An 18,554-nucleotide genomic window follows, 5' to 3' on the forward strand; every position below is an offset into this window, starting at 1 on the left:
CTTTTTATATTTTTTAATAATAACTTTAATTCATTCATCAGACCTCAGACTAGACCCCCTGGTGTTCTGAGCTCAGCTACTCTTGCTCTCTGCTCTAGACAACATGGAGTAAATGTTGCCACAAACTCAAACAGATTCACATCTCACTGTCCTGACATGTTACTTCCTTCTTTGTTCTGTCCTTTGAATGTGTTTCTTAGAAAAGGCAGGGAAAGAAGGACTTGTTTCCGCCCCGCCAAATACGCAACATATGCAAATATGCTTAAGGAGACTATCCCATCTTTCCTCACACCACTTTAATCGGTCACAATTTTTCAGGCAGTCTTGACATTTGGGTCGTGTGGAAAAGTGAAGGAGCAGAGGGAGACATTTATTTCCTGAAGAGGTCAGAGAGCATACCAGGGGACAGAGACTAGTCAGCAATCAAGCATGCAACACACACTTTCATTAAGACTCATGCCTTTCCCAACCACAATCTCAATTTCTGCTCCTCATGGTTTATATTGAAGAGGTTCCATTAAGGTTTATTTTAGTTCCCTTCTGCAAAGGACGAAAACATGACATTTTCAGATTAGTCCTGACCCAACATTTTAGGTTATTTTATGCCATGAAATTCTTATTCTAAGGTTCATCTTCTTTCACGTGAAAGGAAAAAAAACTCTTTCTGATGATTAAATAATAAAGAAGGCCGATTGTTTACAGACTCAAGTAACAAGACCTGACTGTGGGCCATGATCCAATCTCTCTTTAAAGCTAGAAATTTGCATCCTACTTAATGATGACATCTGTTGGGAGGAGAAAATTTCCATAGCATGTCCCTGTAACAGCCCCCAAATCTCTTGGGGGATCAAGGGCCAGGAGAAAATTTTAAATGAATGCAAAACTCTTGGAAAGATACACGTAGAATCTTCCACTTGATGAGGACCTTGTTTACAGACAGCAACGAGCCCAACTAGAAAACTGCAACAGCTGCTGCCTTTGGGAAGAATATACCTTTTAAGCATGAGCTAGAAGGACTTCAGGCTGTTGGAGCAACACATGCCTTCCAGCAGAAGACAGTTTCACACAGACCCCATGCCAAAATAATATTCCATTTTATGGTTTTTAATGATATTTTCTAAGACACAGTGTGAGGACTACAGAAAGCAGGGCTTAGCACCGTGTCAGCCACATGCTGTGAAGGTGATCAACTTGCTTGGCCTTGTTCAGAGCAGGAATATTCTGGCAACACTTAAATTCACTTTATGTCTGTCAATTTAAGCAAATCACTTTTCTCTCTTTGGCAACTTCATTTTGATAACAGGATGGTAGATAACTGCTAGTTGTTCAAAATGACTTTGGATAGAGTAAGGATATCGGGTTGCGTAATGACCCATTTATCCCCTATAGGTTTAAGGTCACCTTTCTCAGGCCATTGGCATGAAAGGATATGACTGGTATGTCAGAGTGCTGGGCATTTTATGAATAGTCTCCTTGTGAGGGAATACTTCTGTTTATTTTCTGCCTATCAACCTTTAGAGCAATGTCACAATGTTCAAATAACCACCCTGGGAGCTCTTTCTTTATACTCTGCATGTTTATTGATGTTGTCATTGCTCACATCTTGTTATGCAGCTATTTCTACAAAATATGAGTTCACAGCAGAGTTGCCGGTATTCTGTTTCTCACAATCTTTCTACCTCATCTTCTGTGATGTTGCCTGAGAGTGATATAGGAGATGCGTTATAGATGTGTTCATAGGGTCAGTCATCCCATAAACCATTGGTTTCTGCATTGGGTCCAGTTGTGGTTTTCTGTGATGGTCTCCATTTGCTGCTATAAGAGGAAGCTTCTTCAATGAAGGCGATAATTATACTTCTCTGTGGGTAAACAGAGAAGACTTAGAACGTTGTTAGGAATTATGTTTTCTGGCAAAGTTGTGGTAGTTGATTCTTTTCAAAGATCTAACTAGCTCTATGAAATTGGGCCAGTTTCTAGTATCAGGTATATTTTTCTTCTTGTTGAGTAGGTCTTATGTCCAATTAGATAGTTTTAGGTTACCAACAATTTCTGAGTGCCTCTTAATCCAATTTTCTGGCTATTTTTGCCAGGGTGGTCATTCAAGGCTGCATATAATAACAAATCACTTTCCCTCCTTGATAGTTGAGGATCTCCTGATACCATGGAAACCAGACTCTAGGAAATAGCTTTTTAGGCCAGATCCAGATTGAATAATTTTAATCCTGTATCATAAGTATGCTTTATCCTCAACCTATGAGAAGCAACAAAAAACATCAACCACAGTCTACATTGGTTTGGGGGTCACTTGGACTTTTCTGATAAAGAATTTTAAAGGAAAATTTTCATGCATGGTACTGTGTTTTTTAATCACTCTATATTGTGAATATTTTGATTGGGATCAATTGAATCTGTAAATTGCTTTTGGTAGTTTGGTTATTTCCAAAATACTAATTTTATAATCCATGAATGTGGGATGCCTTTCCATTTTCTAGTGCCTATTTAATTTTTTTCATAGATTAATTTTTTTCTTGTAGATGCCTTTAAATGCCTTGGTTAGGTTTATTCCAAGATATTTTATTGTATCTGATGCAACTGTTACTGTGATGATGTCTATAATCTACTTTTGTAGTTAGTGATATATAGGAGGGCTACTGATATTTGCTAGTTGATTTTGTACCTTGCTACTTTTACTGAATTTGTTGATTGTTTCTATAAGTTTTCTGGTAGAATTTTTGGGATATTTTATGTAAAACTATATCATCTGAAAGTGAGGTATTTGACTTCTTCTTTTATTATTTATGTCTCTTGCCTCATTGCTCCAGCTGATGTTTCCAGCACTACCATGAAAAGAAGAGGACAAAGTGGAATGTTCTAGCTTGTTCCTGATTTACTGGGATTGCTTTGATTTTTTTCTTCATTTAGAATAATATAGGCTTTATAGAATAATATGAGCTTTAAGCTCATCCTATATAGCCTTTATTATGCCAATGTATGTTCCTTTTACTCCAGCTCTTTCTAGAACTTTCATCTTGAAAGCTTGTTGGATATTGTCAAAGGTTTTTGCTTGTCTGTTTGTCTTTTGTTTTTTTCTGAATCTATTGAGATCAGGTGATTGTTGTCTTGAAGTAAATTTATAAGATTTATTATATTTATTGACTTATGTATAGTATACAATATAGAGAGTGAAAGCATTCTGGAGTTGATATGTGCTGTTGACATGGACATATCATGTCAAAGAGCCCATCCTCAGACCCACAGAAAAATGGCAAAGTCCTTAAACTGGTCCATCTTTGGGTGCTGATCAGGTGTGCAGAAAATTCCCACCATAGCTTCCCCCAACACCTGCTGGATGTTTATGGTCTGAACACTGCTCACCTAGAGAGACCACTCCTACAGAAATTAGCTGAACAATCACTTTGATCCTGGTATGCAGTTTAGCTAGATCTAAAACCCCATCTCTTGGTTTAATTCTATATGATTAACACATTGAGTTTAAGAGAGGTTGCTATTTATCACTGAGAGGCCAACCCACTTGACCCAAGCTTTCCTAGCTGTGTGTTTGTGACTTTTTCATCCCCTCAATGCGGCACTTGGTTTCTAGTTCCTGGTGCTGTACAAAAGGCACAGCTGACCAACCCTGCATTTCTGGAATAAAGCCACCTCAATCTTGGTGAATGATTTCCTTGATATATGCCTATATGTCATTTTGATATACATTTGATAACATTTTATTGAGGTTTCATTTATATCTGTATATCTGGGGTATTGGTCTGTATTTGCATACATTTTTCTTATTGTTTCCTTACCGTTTTGGATTTTAGAGTAATAGTTTTAGAGAATGAGTTTGGAATGGACTTTATATTTCTTTTTCTAAAATAATAATTTGAATAGTTTGGGTTGTGGTTCTAACTTAGAAGTCTGTAAGATTTCTGCTGTGAATCAAACTGGAACTGAATTCTTTAGTTGGTAGCCTTTTTATTACCCCCTCAATCTCCCTATTTGTTACGTGTCTGTTTCTGTTGCTGATCATCCTTAGTCATCAGGGAAATGTAAATCAAAATTATTCTGATATTCTATCTTATATCCATCAGGATGGCTAATAAAAAATAAACTCAAGGGATAGCATATTATGCCAAGGATATGGAGCAAGGGGACCACACTCCGCCACTGATGATGGGAATGCAAACATGTACAACCCCTTTGCATATAAGTTTGGAGGTTTATGAAAAAAATAGGAATACTTTCACCTCAAGACTCAGCTATATTCACTTCTTGGAATTAAACCAAAAGATGCCCCACTATACCATAGAAGCACTTGCCCAACTATGTTCATAGAAGCTTTATTAATAATAGTCAGAAACTGGAAACAACTTAGATGTCCCTCAGCTGAGGAATGAATAAAGAAAAGATTCTATCTACACAATGGAATACTATTCAACTATTAGAAACAAAGACATCATGACATCCTTAGGCAAATGGGTGGAACTAGAAAAGATAATCATGAGTGAGGTAACACAGACCCAGAAAGACAGGGATGGTCTGTATACACTTATAATTGAACGTTAGCCATAAAGTACGGTATAGCCATGCTACAACCCGCCATAAAGTACAGTATAGCCATGCTACAACCCGCCATAAAGTACAGTATAGCCATGCTACAACCCGCCATAAAGTACAGTATAGCCATGCTACAACCCGCCATAAAGTACAGTATAGCCATGCTACAACCCGCCATAAAGTACAGTATAGCCATGCTACAACCCACAGACCTCCAAAAACTGAGTAATGAAGAGGACACAAGTGAGGATATGTGAATCTCACTCAGAAGGAGAAACAAAAAATCATCAGAGGTGGATGGAAAGGGTGGGAGATGGTGATTAGGTGTTTGGGGGATTGAGACAAGAAAGGGCAGGGATTGGAAATAGAAATCTTTAGGGGGTGAAATTTCTGTGATTGGTTAGAGACCTGGGATGGAGGAGGCTACAACAAGTCTATGGGGGATGACCCTAGCTGAGATTCCTACCAGCTGGGGGATATAGAGACTAAAATGGCGACCTTTTATAGTCAGTCAGGACTTCCAGTAGAAGTAGGAGGACATCAACCCACCCATAAAATCGTCAACCCAAACTTCACCTTGCCTATAAGATGCACAGGGATAAAGATGGAGCAGAGACCAAGGCAATGGCTAACCAGTGACTGACCTAACATAAAGAGTCATGAAAAAGCACCAACCCCTGAAACTATTAATGATCCTTTGCTGTGGTTGCAGACAGAAACTAGCCTAATGTCTCCTGCAGCAGATAGAAAGAGATGCAAAGACCAATAGACAAACATCAAGCTGAGCTGAGGGAGCCTTGAAACAGTGTAGGGGATAGAACCTAGCAAGTCAGATAGGTCAAGGACGCCTCAAGAAGACCTATAGAGTCAGCTAACCTGAGCCCATGAGGACTCATAGAGACTGAAACACCAACCAAGGAGGATGCAGAAGCTGGACCTAGCACCCCATACACTTTTAGCAGATGTATAGCTTGGTCTTCACATAGGTCTCCTAGCAACTGAAGCAGGACCTGTTTCTGACTCTGGTGCCTGCCACTGGAACCCCTTCCCTTGCCTCAACTGCCTGGTTAGGCCTCAGTGCAGTGTGAGTGGAGGTACTTAGCTCTGGTTGGACTAGATGTCTCAGGGTGGGGTGTTACCTAAGAGAAGGGAAGTGGTAATGGGGGGGTGTTGTAAGGGTGGGACTGAGATGAAATGAGGGAAGGGGTTGTGATGTAAAGGGAATACAAATAAATGAATTATGAAAAAATATTCCTTTATAATATTCTGTATTTCTTTGGTGTCTTTTATAATTTTTCCCTGTTCCTTTATTATTTTGTCAATTGAGTCCTCTCTTTCATCCTTTTGGTTAGTTGTACCAAGGGTCTCTGGCTATTGTTCATCTTCTAAGAACCAGCTGTTAGAGTCATTGATGCCTTCGTTTTTTGTTTGTTTGTTTGTTTATTTGTTTGTTTGTGTGTTTCTATTGCACTGGTTTGTGTTCTGGTGGTTACTGTTTCTTGCCATCTGCTGGGTTTGTTTTTTTTCCCATGTTTTTCCAAATTCTTTAGTTCCACCATTAAGTACTTTATTTATGCTTTGATTACTTTTTTCTTAATGTAGACACTTAGGACTATAAACTTCTCATTCTGATCTGCTTTTAATTTTCCCTAGAAGTTTTCTTGTATTTTTATTTTCATTGCTTCTTGAATTAGCTTGGCTTCTTCTTCTTGATTTCTTTTTTGTTCATTTCATTATTCAGTTAAGCGTTGTTTAATCTCCACGAGTTTATACACTTAGGAGAGTTTCATTGTCAACTTTACATTTTATTGCACAATGGCCAGATTGCACACATGGGATTGTTTCACTTTAAATTTTTTTCTTTCTTTTCAAAATTGAAAATAGACCATTCTTTGACCCAATACATCCAGAATAGAGTTTTCCTTCTCTCCACTCCTCTCAGCTCCTTCACCACTACCCCCTCCTCTTTCCCTCAGATTCATGCCCCCTCTGCTTCCCTTTAGAAGGAGCAGGCTTTCAAGAGACAACAACCAAACAGGACAACTCAAGGTATCATAAGACAAAGCAAAAGTTCTCATATTGAGGTTGAAAAAGGCAACCTAATAAGAATAAAAGAGTCAAAAGATTCAGAGATAGACCTGCTCCAACTTTTAGGTGTCCTAAACTAACAGCCATCACATAATGCCCAGAACCTGGGGCAGACCTATGCAGGGCCAATGCTTGCTATTTCAGTTTCTGTGAGCCCATGTGAGCCCACATTAGTCGATTCAGTGGGCTATGTTCTTCTTGTGTCCTCTATCACATCCGATTTCTACAATCCCTTCCTCCTCTTCTGTGGAGTTTTCTGATCTCCAAGGGAAGAGACTCAATAGAGACCTCCAATTTATACTCTCTCCATCTTCTCTGTAGATGACTGAACAAGGCACTTATCTATGAGTATAGCAGAATATCACTAGGAATCATTTCATTGATACGTTTTGGCCAGTCCTGTTTGGTTCTAGGTCTCTGGGCTATCCAGTCTCTGGTTCCTTGTCATCCAGGAAGTGTAGGGCATGGGCTCCCTCTCATGGCATGGACCTCATGTTAAATGTTGCTTGGCCACTCCCAGAAGTTCTGCACCACCATTCCCTCAGCACATCCTGCAGGAAGGATAGATTTTAGGTCGACATTTTGTGTCTGGGTTGGGGTCCAAGTTTCTCTTTCTATAGCATACACCTTCTTACACCAGAGAGACTAGAACATAGGGGGGCAGGCTCCATGCAGGCACAGCTTACTCTCTCTCTATCCAGTGTACTGTGTCGATGTTGTCCTCAGCAATGGGGCCATTCTCAGTTTTCAGAGAGTGACTCCTCTCCTAGCATTAGCCTGGGTTGCTTAGGACCTCCATGGGATTCCCTTGGCCAGAAGCTCAATCAAATGTAACCTAGTCTTACTACTGGAATCCTTGCCTGGGTACAAAAGATGGCCAGTTCAGACTCCATATCCTCTATGGCTAGGAGTTCCCAGTAGGGTAACCCTTATAGATTTCAGGAAGTTGCTATTGTACTAGGTTTCTACACTGACCCCTCCAATATCCCCCAATTCCAGATGACTCTCCCCACATCTACTTCATCTCTTCCCTCAATCTCTTCACCCCAGCTCCTGTCTCCAGCTGACCCAGGCGGTCAGTGGTCCCCTCTAGAGCCCTTTTTTTTACCTAATCTCTTTAAATATGCGTATTGTAGCCTGATTATCATTTGTGTACCAACTTATATCCACATATAAGTGAATACATACTGTGGTTCTTTTCAAAGTCAGGGCTACCTCACTCAGGATGATTTTATTTTCTAGTTGCCTCTATTTGTCTGCAAATTTTGTGATGTATTTTTTCCATGGCTGAATAATGCTTTAATGTGCTAATATACCACATTTACTTTATATGTTCCTCAGTCAAAAAATCTCTATCTTGTTCACAGTTTCTGGTGATTATGAACGAAGCTGCTATGAACAGTGTCCTTGTGGTTGGATGGAACATCATTTGGTTATATGCCCAAGAGTGGTATAGCTGGATCTTGAGGTTCATCAACTGACAATTTTCTGGGTAATTGCAATATGGATCTCCCAGTGGCTGTACAAGTTCGCACTCCCACCAGCAATGGAGGAGTGTTCCTCTTGTTCCACATCCTCACCAGGATGAGCTGTCACTTATGTTATTAATCTTAGCTATTCTGACAGGCATATGATGGAATCTCAAAGTAGTTTTGATTTGCATTCCTTGATGGCTAAGAAGGTTGAATTTTTCTTTGTTTCTGAGACATGCAAGATTCCTCTACTGAGAATTCTCTGTTTATATATGCATACCATTTTTAATTTGATTACATTTTATTATTTGGTTTTTTAATATCTAATTTCTTGAGTTATTTATATATTTTGGATATTTGAGCACTATCAGATTTGGAGGTGGTGAAAATCTTTTCCCATTCTGTAGACTGCCATTTTGTTCAATTGATAATGTCCTTTGTCATGCAAAAGCTTTTCAGTTTCATGAGGTCTTTTTAATATTTATTCTTATTTCTTATGCTATCTTTGCTTTATTTGTAAAGTTGTCTCCTGTGCTAGTGTATTCAATGCTGTTCCATACTTTCTCTTCTGTTAGGTCCACTGTGTCTGGTTTTATGTTAAGGACTTTGATCTATTTGGACTTGAGTTTTGTTCAGGGTGATACCTGTGAATATATTTGCATTATTCTATATGTTGACATTCATTTTGAGATATACAATTTGTTGATGCTTTCTTTTTTCCTGTGTACTTCCAGCTTCTTTGTCAAAAATCAGGTGTCCATTGGTGTGTGAATTTATGTTTCGGTCTTCAGTTCAATTCCATTAGTCAAAGTGTCTAATTTTATACCATGCAATTTTTATTACTAAAGCTCTGTAATATAGTTTGAAATCAGGGATAGTCATACTTCAAGCAGTTATTGTTCAGGATTGTTTTAGCTATACTGGGAGTTTTGTCTTTGCATATGAAGTTGAGAATTGTATTTTCAAGGTCTGTGAAAAATTGTGTTGGTATTTTGATGGGGATTTTGCTAAATCTGTAGTTTGCTTTTGGAAGGATGGCCAATTTTACTATGTTAATCCTATCAATTAATGAGTTTGGGAGATCTTTCCATATTCTGATAGCTTCTTTACTTTCTTTCTTCAAACACTTGAATTTTAATCGTACAAATCTTTCACTTGCTTGGTCAGAGTTACCCGCAAGATATTTTACATTATTTGAGGCTACTGTGAAGAGAATTTTTATTACTCCATTTTTCATTTATATATAGTAAAGGTATTCTTTCCTTCTCTTTCTTTCTTTCCTTCTTTCTTTCCTTCTTTCTTTCTTTCTTTCTTTCTTCCTTTCTCTCTCTCTTTCTCTTTCTTTTTTCTTTTTCTTTTCTTTCTTTCTTTCTCTCTCTTTCTCTTTCTTTTTTCTTTTTTTTTCTTTCTTTCTTTTTTTTTTGACTTAATCTTGCATCCAGGTACTTTGCTGAGAGTATTTATCAGTTTTAAGAGTTCCCTAGTAAAATTTTTATGGCTACTTAAGTCTATTATGATATTATTTGCAACTAACTATACTTTAACTTCTTCCCTTCTAATTTTTATCCCCTTGATTTACTTCTGCTGTCTTATTGTTCTAGCTAAACTTCCAAGTACTATATAGAATAGTTATATAGAGAGAGTAGACAACCTTGTCTTGTTCCTGATTTTAGTGCAATTGCTTTGAAGTTCTTTTTATTTACTTTAATATTGTCAATAACTTTGTCATAGACTACCCTCAATATATATATATCTCTTGTGTTCCTAATCTCTCCAGGTCTTTATCATGTTGGGGTACTGGATTTTTTCAAATCTTTTAAGCATTAAATAAGATGTCCATGTGCTTCATCCCCTTTCTATTGTATTTACATGGTAGATTGTATGTATTGGTTTTCATGTATTGAACTATTCCTTTGTCTATGAGCTGAAGCCTACAAGATCTTTTCTATGAATTCATAGATTTAGTTTGGAACCATTTTATTAAGTATTTTTACATTTATGCCATATGGGAAATTGGTCTGTAATTCTCTTTATTTGTTGAGTCTTTATATTGCTTGGATATCAGGATAACTGTGGTCCCATAAAATGAATTGGGCAATGTTCCTTTTTTTTTTTTTTTGTGAAATAATTGGAAGAGTATTGGCAGTAATTCTTGGAAAGTCTGGAAGAACAGTGCACTAAAACTATCTGGCTAAAATTATAGGCTTTTTTTAAATGTCTAATGGACTTTTAATGACTTCTGTCTCAGTGGAGGTTGTTTATTTAGGTTATTTTTCTGATCCTTATTTAACTTTGATAAATTAATGGTACCTATTGAGGAAATTACTGATTTCTTTTAGATTTTCTGATTTGATGGGACACAGGTTTTTAAATTACATCTTTATGTAAATACACCAGTATTTCCTCAGCGTCTGTTTTTTTGTTTCCCTTTTTGTTTTTAATTTTATTAATACGGATATTCTTTCCCTGTGTTTTTAATTAGTTTGGATAAGGGATTTACTGTCGTGATTTTCTCAAAGAACCATTTTTTTGTCTCATTAATTCTTTATATAGTTTTTTTGTTTTTATTTTATTGATTTCAACTCTTAGTTTGATTATTTCTTGTCATCTACATCTCTTGGATGTACTTACTTCCTTTAATTTTATAGCTTTCAGATGTGCTGTTTAGTTGTTGCTATGGTCTCTCTCTCTCTCTCTCTCTTGGCACTTGGTGCTATGACCTTCTCATTTAGCAGAGATTTCATTGTATTCCATAAATTTCAGTATCTATATCTATATCTATATCTATATCTATATCTATATCTATATCTATATCTATATCTATATCTATATCTATATCTATATCTGTATCTTTTTCCAATGCTTTTCCTTGAGGAAGTACCTGTCCATGATGTTGAAATGTGTTTCTTGTACGAAGCAGAATGATTGATCCTGTTTTTAATCCATTCTACTAATTAATTTCCCCCTCATTTGGGGGGGCACTTAGGACAATGATTTTGAGAGATATCTATGAACAATGATTATTAATTTATGTTATTTTTTGGTCTTCGTTGTTGTTATCATGGTGTGTGTGTGTGTGTGTGTGTGTGTGTGTGTGTGTGTGTGTATTTCCCTTCTTTTGGTTTTGTTGGTGTGAAATTATTATTTCTTGTGTTTTCATAGGTGTGGTTAACTTCCTGTATTTGGCTTTTCATTCTAGTACCATCTGTAGGTCTGTACCTATAGATTAATATTGTTTAAATTTGACGGTGTAATGGAATATCTCATTTCCACATCTATGGTGATTGAAATTTGCTGGACTGACATCTGCTGTCTCTTAGATATATCACTTCTGTTCCAGCCCTTGCCACATTTTATAATTTGAATTATATCTGCCTTTAAATGTTATTTGGTCTTTGCAGCTTTTTTTAATTCTTTCTTTTTTCTACTTAATTAGTATTTTGGCTATTATATGGTGGAGGACTTTTTTCCTTTGGTCCTATCTACTTGATGTTCTATAGGCTTATTGTATATTTATAGCCAATCCCTTCTTTAGGTTAGGTAAATTGTCGTCTATAATTTTGTTGAAATTATTTTCTGAGTCTTAGAGCTGGTATTCTTCTCCTCACTCAATTCTTATTAATCTTAAGTTTGGTCTTTTAATAGTGTTCAAGATTTGGTAGATGTTTTGTGTCAGGAATTCATTTAGATTTACCATTTCCTTTGACCAATCTCTTTCATTGTATCTTTAATGCCTGAGATTTTCTCTCTTCCATCTCTTGCATTCTTTTGTTGAAGCTTGCCTCTATAGTTGCTGTTCATATTCCTAAATTTTCATTTCCAGAATTTCCTTAGTTTGTGTTTTCTCTATTGTTTCTATTTACATTTTCAGGTCTTAAATAGTTTTTATATTTCCTTCCATTGTTTGTTGTTCCTGACTTGCTTTTGTAGACTTATTCATGTCTTTCAATTGATTTTATGTTGTCATGTGTTTCTTTGAGAGACTTAATTTCCCTTGGCTATTAGAGTTTTTCTGGATTTCATTACAGGATTGTTCATTTCCTTTTGAATAATCTCTATTTTTTCATATAGTTAGTTTTATGGCCTCTGTGCTTCAACTATTTTTAAATATTCAGGGCCTTCTCTGGAGAAGACACATGGCCGTATGTGTTATTGATTGTCTTTTTATGTTGCTATCTAGGCATCTGAATTTGAGATCATTATAGGACTTGCTGCTGATTTCTGAATTTATTTTTATTGGGTAGGTGTTTTGATCCTTGTTTTCTAATTTGACCTTGGATTTTCAGAGAGTGTGATAGCTGTCTGTTCCCTATTTTACTGACCTGTTCAGGTAGTGTGTTCGTAAAGAATGCGTTTGGCTTAGAAGCTGCAGAAAATGGAAGCCAGATGGAGATGATCCATTTATTATTAGGGGCAACCCTAAGAATTCAGTCTGTGAAAACAGAAAGAATAGAGAATATCTGCCGTCAACTACCTGGTCATCTGGTCATTGTGGTTTGTAGATGAGCAAGGGGAGTCTGCCCAAGTTGGGGACTGGCAAACAGTGATGAGGGAGAAGGGGAATCCAGGTGAAAACGGTCTGTGGGATTCATAAGACAGAATGAGGGGAGTCTCTTTTTCATATTCTGTTTCAGTGCCATGCGTGACATAAGGAACACCTTAGTCAGGGTTCCTGTGAAGACACCATCACCATGACAATTTTTATGAAGTAAAACATTTACTTGGGACTTGCTTAAAGTAAGCTTCACATGTTTAATTTACCATGTCAAGGTGAGGAATATGGTGGCACACAGGTAGGCATGGTACAGATGTACAAAAAGAGTTCTACATCCAGATCCATAAGAAGCAGAAAGAAAGAGAGATATTGGGATATATATATATATATATATATATATATATATATATATCCCTGGAAGCTCGATCGAGAGAAGATTAATCATTTGATAAATCATTTAAGCAAGATATTTTAGAAGAATATGTGCTTGGCTATAAGCACAGAAATGATATTTTATAACATTAGTAATTAAAAGTATATGAAATAAAATTGCAAGGTGATTCCAGCACAAAAGAGGATATGATATATATCCTCATATATATGATATATGAGTCTATATGAGCATAGAGGAGATATACATTTGAATTATAACAGTAAGTATATTAATCATTTTTCAGCATTTTGCATCATCAGAATGAAGCATTATTAACTGGGAAAAGGTGCAAAGAAACGATTGGAGTAAGAGAGAACTGTCTGAACATAGTGGTTTTAATGTTCATGGGGCAAAACCCAAAGGATTATATGTGCAGAATCAGAACCTTTAAGATCTTGCTATTTGTACTTCAAGCTGAGTGCCTCTTGCATCAATTATCTTTTTCCTTTAGACATTTGTTTGCAGTAATTTTCACATAGAGAAATGTTAAGTTTTGCTTGTTCAAAATATATCAATCTCTTTTCTTCACAGTCTTTGAGTCTTGTTTCACGTCTGGAAAAGTTGCGCATTTTGCAGGAAGGCTATTCAGGAGGCTGATTTAGGGAATACATATTCCAGCATCGAATAACCAAGGGGATATTTTTCTTTACACAGAAGAAAGTTATTTATTTTGTAATGTCTATGTGTTTTAATCTATGTAACTTCAGCTTCTATTTTAGTGATAGATCATGACAAATACACTGTAGTTGTTAGAAAAGAAGTAGTCACAAGGAACATGCGATTAATATAAGCGATTTTATATAATCTTTACTCATCTATGAGAAGCAGTTAATGTAGTTTGATCACATTCACCTTGAGTTTCTTTTTCTAACTCCTCTTAGATGAACCACCAGCCCTTCTGTGTTCTATCGTTCTATCTATCTATCTATCTATCTATCTATCTATCTATCTATCTATCTATCTATCTATCTATCTCTCAGATCGATGTCTGATGTACTTATATCCTTGGATGTAAAAAGCCATTCGTCAGGGACCATGTCCTTCCCCAGAAGTCATCAACCTTCAATAGCTCCTCGGCTGGGGGTGGGTCATGATCTTCTACCTTCTTGGTGCTGGAGTGCTGACTGACTCCACATCTGCTCTGGGTTTATGTGTTCAGTGGTCTTGCTGTGTTCAGAAGACACAGCTGTGCTCTGCTCTGCTCCTCTCTGACCTCAGGCTCTTAAAATTCTTCTGTTTCCTATTCCATGACAGTCTGTGAGATTTTGGTGTGTGTGCGTGATATGCATGTCCCATTTGTGCATGATAGCTCTCCTAAATGCATTCTCTGCCTTTTGATTAGCTTTGAGTTTCTGAATTAACACTTGTCTTTATGTAAAGAAACTTTCCAGATAAAGCCACCACTGATTTGGCAGCATAAAGGTATGAATTTAGAGAGCACTTTGATATTATATTCATTTAGCCAAATGATAGTAGAAATTTACCTCAGGACCCATGACTTCACCAACCACGGGTTCTTAGCCAGACTTAGGGTACCAGGCATGCATTGCTCCTGTGGATCAGGTCTTAAATCCATTCAGGAAGTGCATGGTTACCATCACGATGTTCATGTCACTATTGCACCTATGGGTATATTGTGGCATACTAGTCATTAATATTGTTCAGAGAGGTCACAAGTGGGTGATATTATTGATAGCATTTTTCCCTCAGCAGGTTCTGTACCATCTCCATCAGTACCAACATGGTTTCAAGTTATGCAACCATAATGTGTGATATTGTTAAGGTCCCAACATGAAGTTTGGAACTGCTAAGATCAGTGGCTATAAAGTATATAGATTTGGAGAGTCTTTAGGATACTCTTGCTCAGTGAAATATAATTTTTAAGAATATATTTTCAAGGAGCTAGAGCAAATGAGATCATTCAATACATAGAGGAAGTTGATGTCAAGGCTTATGACGTAAGTTTCAATTCCAGGGCCAATATGGTAAAAAAATAAAACTGATTTGTGCATGTTGTCTTCTGTAGTACATGAGTGCACACAAACATATGCACATTCATACATGAGCACACACACACACACATATATATATACATATATATATACACACATATATATATATACATATACAGAGAGGGGGTAATAAAATGTCAAGACAAACGTAGAGATTATAACGAACACCTATATACCAATTTATCGGTTTTTCAAACCCCATGATGCTGTTGTTATTGCTATTTTTCTTTTCTGTGTTTTCTATTATTCCTTGTCTCATGACCTAAGTATAAATGGTTGGTATTTTAAAATAATTATATAATAACCTAGTTATTAGTATGACCTGGCCACCACCCCCAATAATTGAGGCAGTGTTCTATGATTTTTTTTAAAAAATTAGCATTAGCAAAATTATTTGGTGAATTACTCCTAGTCTATATTTCTATACATTACACTATTTTTATTATTCCCTGGCTGCATTCCCCAAGTATTTGCTGTTTGACTTTTTCCAGGGTTATTTCTGCTCCATCTGTCCATTTTCAGGGAACATTGCTTTTGGTCATATGCTCCTGGTCTATCATGTCTAATTTAGACCTTCTATTCTCTCTGTCTTCTTTCTCCTTCTTCCTCCTTCACTTTCTCCTCTCTCTTCCGCTTTCTCTCCTTATGGTCCCTACCTGCAACCTCCAGTCCAGTAGCTGAAGATCCACCTCCCTCTATCCTCCCCAGCAATTGGCTGTAGTCACTTTTATTTAGCCGATTACTTAAAAACGGGGAGCAAGGTTTATATAGCATCACTTGGTGTATGTGAGGATCTGCTCTGATTATCGGTGGGTGGAATCAGATCTTGGGGGCCAGTACTTAACATTTGAATACATTGCAGCACCAGACCAACTTGTAACTTCTGAGTTATGAGATTACAAATATATCCTGTCTATCCTCAATTTATGAAGTTGTAGGGATCTGCAGATCAAATGCCTGCTAAATAAATACTTTGCCGACTCCACTACATCCCCAACTCCAATTTTGGGAGACCTTAATCTAATGTTCATCTAAACACATTTCATATGCTTCAACTTTAAGAAATTTGGACAGGATCTTAGGGAAGTGGATAGGTTTTCAAAGTGTTTAGCATGGAGGCATGAGGCCCTGAGGTTAGATCTCTATTAGCTGAATAAATATCAAGAGTGCAAAAAACATCTGAAAACCCAGCACTTGGACCCAGAGCACAGACAGAGGACCCTTAGAAACATCTGTGTACTTATAGTACCGAAAATGTGTTTATTATTTGATTTAATTTAAGACCATTAAGAAAATTATTGTTAGAGAAGAGGATATATAGTGAATCTTGACAATGAAAAGATAATACTCTAAATGATACTCCATAAACAACAAAGACTGATGGGAGTTCATATGTGCTAGAAAATACTTATTTCCCAAGTAAGAAGTCAGTAGATTCTGTTTAAACTTACAAACGCAAATAAGAATGTCTAATTGTATTGATTTTCATTAAACAGTAAATATGAGAAAAATTATGAGACAGAGAAATACTACTCTATATTTTAACTTTAAAACAGCAGAATTTAATACTGTCTCTTAAAACTCAGAGGAACACACACCTTACTCCAGTTATAGATGTTATTACCAGCACATTTAGAAACGCTATCTCGCCAAACGATGTAGAAGACATCTTAATTTATAGCTTTTACTGTGATCTGCATTAACCCCACTGTGAAACATATTTATAAAGGGCATTTGAAATTTAATCTGGAGTTCTGTGTGCCATAAGTCAAACTTACAACTCAAGCTTTGTCATGTGACTCTTAATTTTATTTGTAACTCTTCTAATAAGTCATGACCTCAACAAGTAACTATGAAAAAAATCTTTTTAGTAATAAGACTTTATGTTCCTGTAACCAAAATATCTAAGTGACAATTTAAAGGAGAAAATCTTATTTTACTTCAAGTTTCAGGGAATTCAGTATACATTATAACAGGTAGGATGTGTCAGAGAATTTCACATCATGACAGACAGGAATAGAGAGAGATGGGAGGCGACCAAATACAACATATCTCCAGGGCCTTGTCCCCAGCAAAACACACCCCATAAAAACCTCTAAAAACAGTACAGGCATATCAGGACCAGTGTTTCTGCAGGTGACTATGTGTTGGAGAGGATTTTCATATTCAAAGTCTCTGGAGCTATTTCAGAAGATACAATTTCTATACTATCATTAGTTTCATTTTTTCTGTTAGGTTCAATAGAAGGACACACACACACACACACACTTATTTGCTTGTGGGTAATCTGAAATAGCAGCAGCAGCAGCAGTTATGGAATTCCTCCTCTCGGCCTTTTGGCTAAGATCAAGTGTAGCCTCCTATTTTACCTCCCATTAATCCTCTTCCTCCTCCTCTTCCTCCTTCTCCTCCTCTTCCTCTTCCTCTTGGATTACTTTTAAATTCTGTGGCTTTGCTTGGAATATTTTAAATATTTCAGAAGACAAGTTCTTCAGCAGTTAAACAGGTGATTTTTCTTCCAAATCACAATCATATATTTCCCAGGGGAGTCTGTAGTAACAACATGTCAAACCATGCTAAGTAACTTTTTTGATGGTCAGCCATATACCTTTCATAGGTTGGTTCAATTCTCAGAGGTCAATGCATTGATGTTTCAAAGCTGCCTTCGTAGTAATGTCTTCATGATGAGACTTGGTCCTCTGTAAAGCTCATGACCTTGGAAAGTAATTCTTCAAGCTCTAAAAAGTCTTTTCAATCCAACCCCTCATGTTTTCAAGTTAATTTATTTCCTGGTCTTTTATACACTGACAGGGTGGATTCAAAGTGATTGCCTCACCCAAACCTAATTCCCAACTTCATCATTTCCTGCTCATCTCTCTTTTAATTGAAAATTCTTAAAATTTTCACTTCTGTTATTTTATTTGCAGTGTCACACAGTTTAGGGAAAAACATATTTTTGGAAGTACTGGTTGGTTATATTTTATTGATTCATTTGATCTGTCAGATTGAGCTATAACACAATGAATCAAATGACTGATAAGGAGCCAAACAGTAATCATCATTGAGGGCTAATTCAAAATACCTTGGATGCCTCCCACTAGAAGCAATACAGATGTGGCCACTGTGGCACATGTGAGTCAGTAGGTAGCAGAGAGGAGAGAGGCTATATCTTCTATGCTCAGTGCTCTGACCTATGAACATTTGAATGATTAGTAGTCTAACATTACCCGAAAAATGCAAGCCTGAGGTGGCCACCAGTTTGGTGCCAGGGGACTGGAACAGGGAAGTGTGCTGAAATGACCACCAGTCCATCTGTGCAGGCTTGAGAGCTCTCAGGACCAGGAGCAAACCTGAAACTAGAAGAACTCTATCTAGGACTAAAGGTCCCAGGCAGGAGTGAGGCTGAGACATAGGACCCCCACATGGGGCCACTTAGGTAAGCCTGGAAAGGAACAAGCCTGAGATGACAACCAGATTGGCACCATGGCTTATGAACA

At 37.0% G+C, this 18,554-nt stretch overlaps 1 non-coding gene across 1 annotated transcript; it reads left to right on the forward strand.

Annotated features, from left to right (window-relative positions):
- The first annotated feature begins 18,147 nt into the window (after positions 1–18,147).
- LOC120100427 (small nucleolar RNA SNORA17) lies at positions 18,148–18,282 on the forward strand. Its single transcript, XR_015655962.1, has one exon. It is a non-coding gene; the product is annotated as a small nucleolar RNA SNORA17 (small nucleolar RNA).
- Positions 18,283–18,554: the final 272 nt, after the last annotated feature.

Source organism: Rattus norvegicus, chromosome 1, assembly GCF_021556685.1.
Source record: "Rattus norvegicus strain SHRSP/BbbUtx chromosome 1, alternate assembly SHRSP_T2T, whole genome shotgun sequence".
NCBI lineage: Eukaryota > Metazoa > Chordata > Mammalia > Rodentia > Muridae > Rattus > Rattus norvegicus.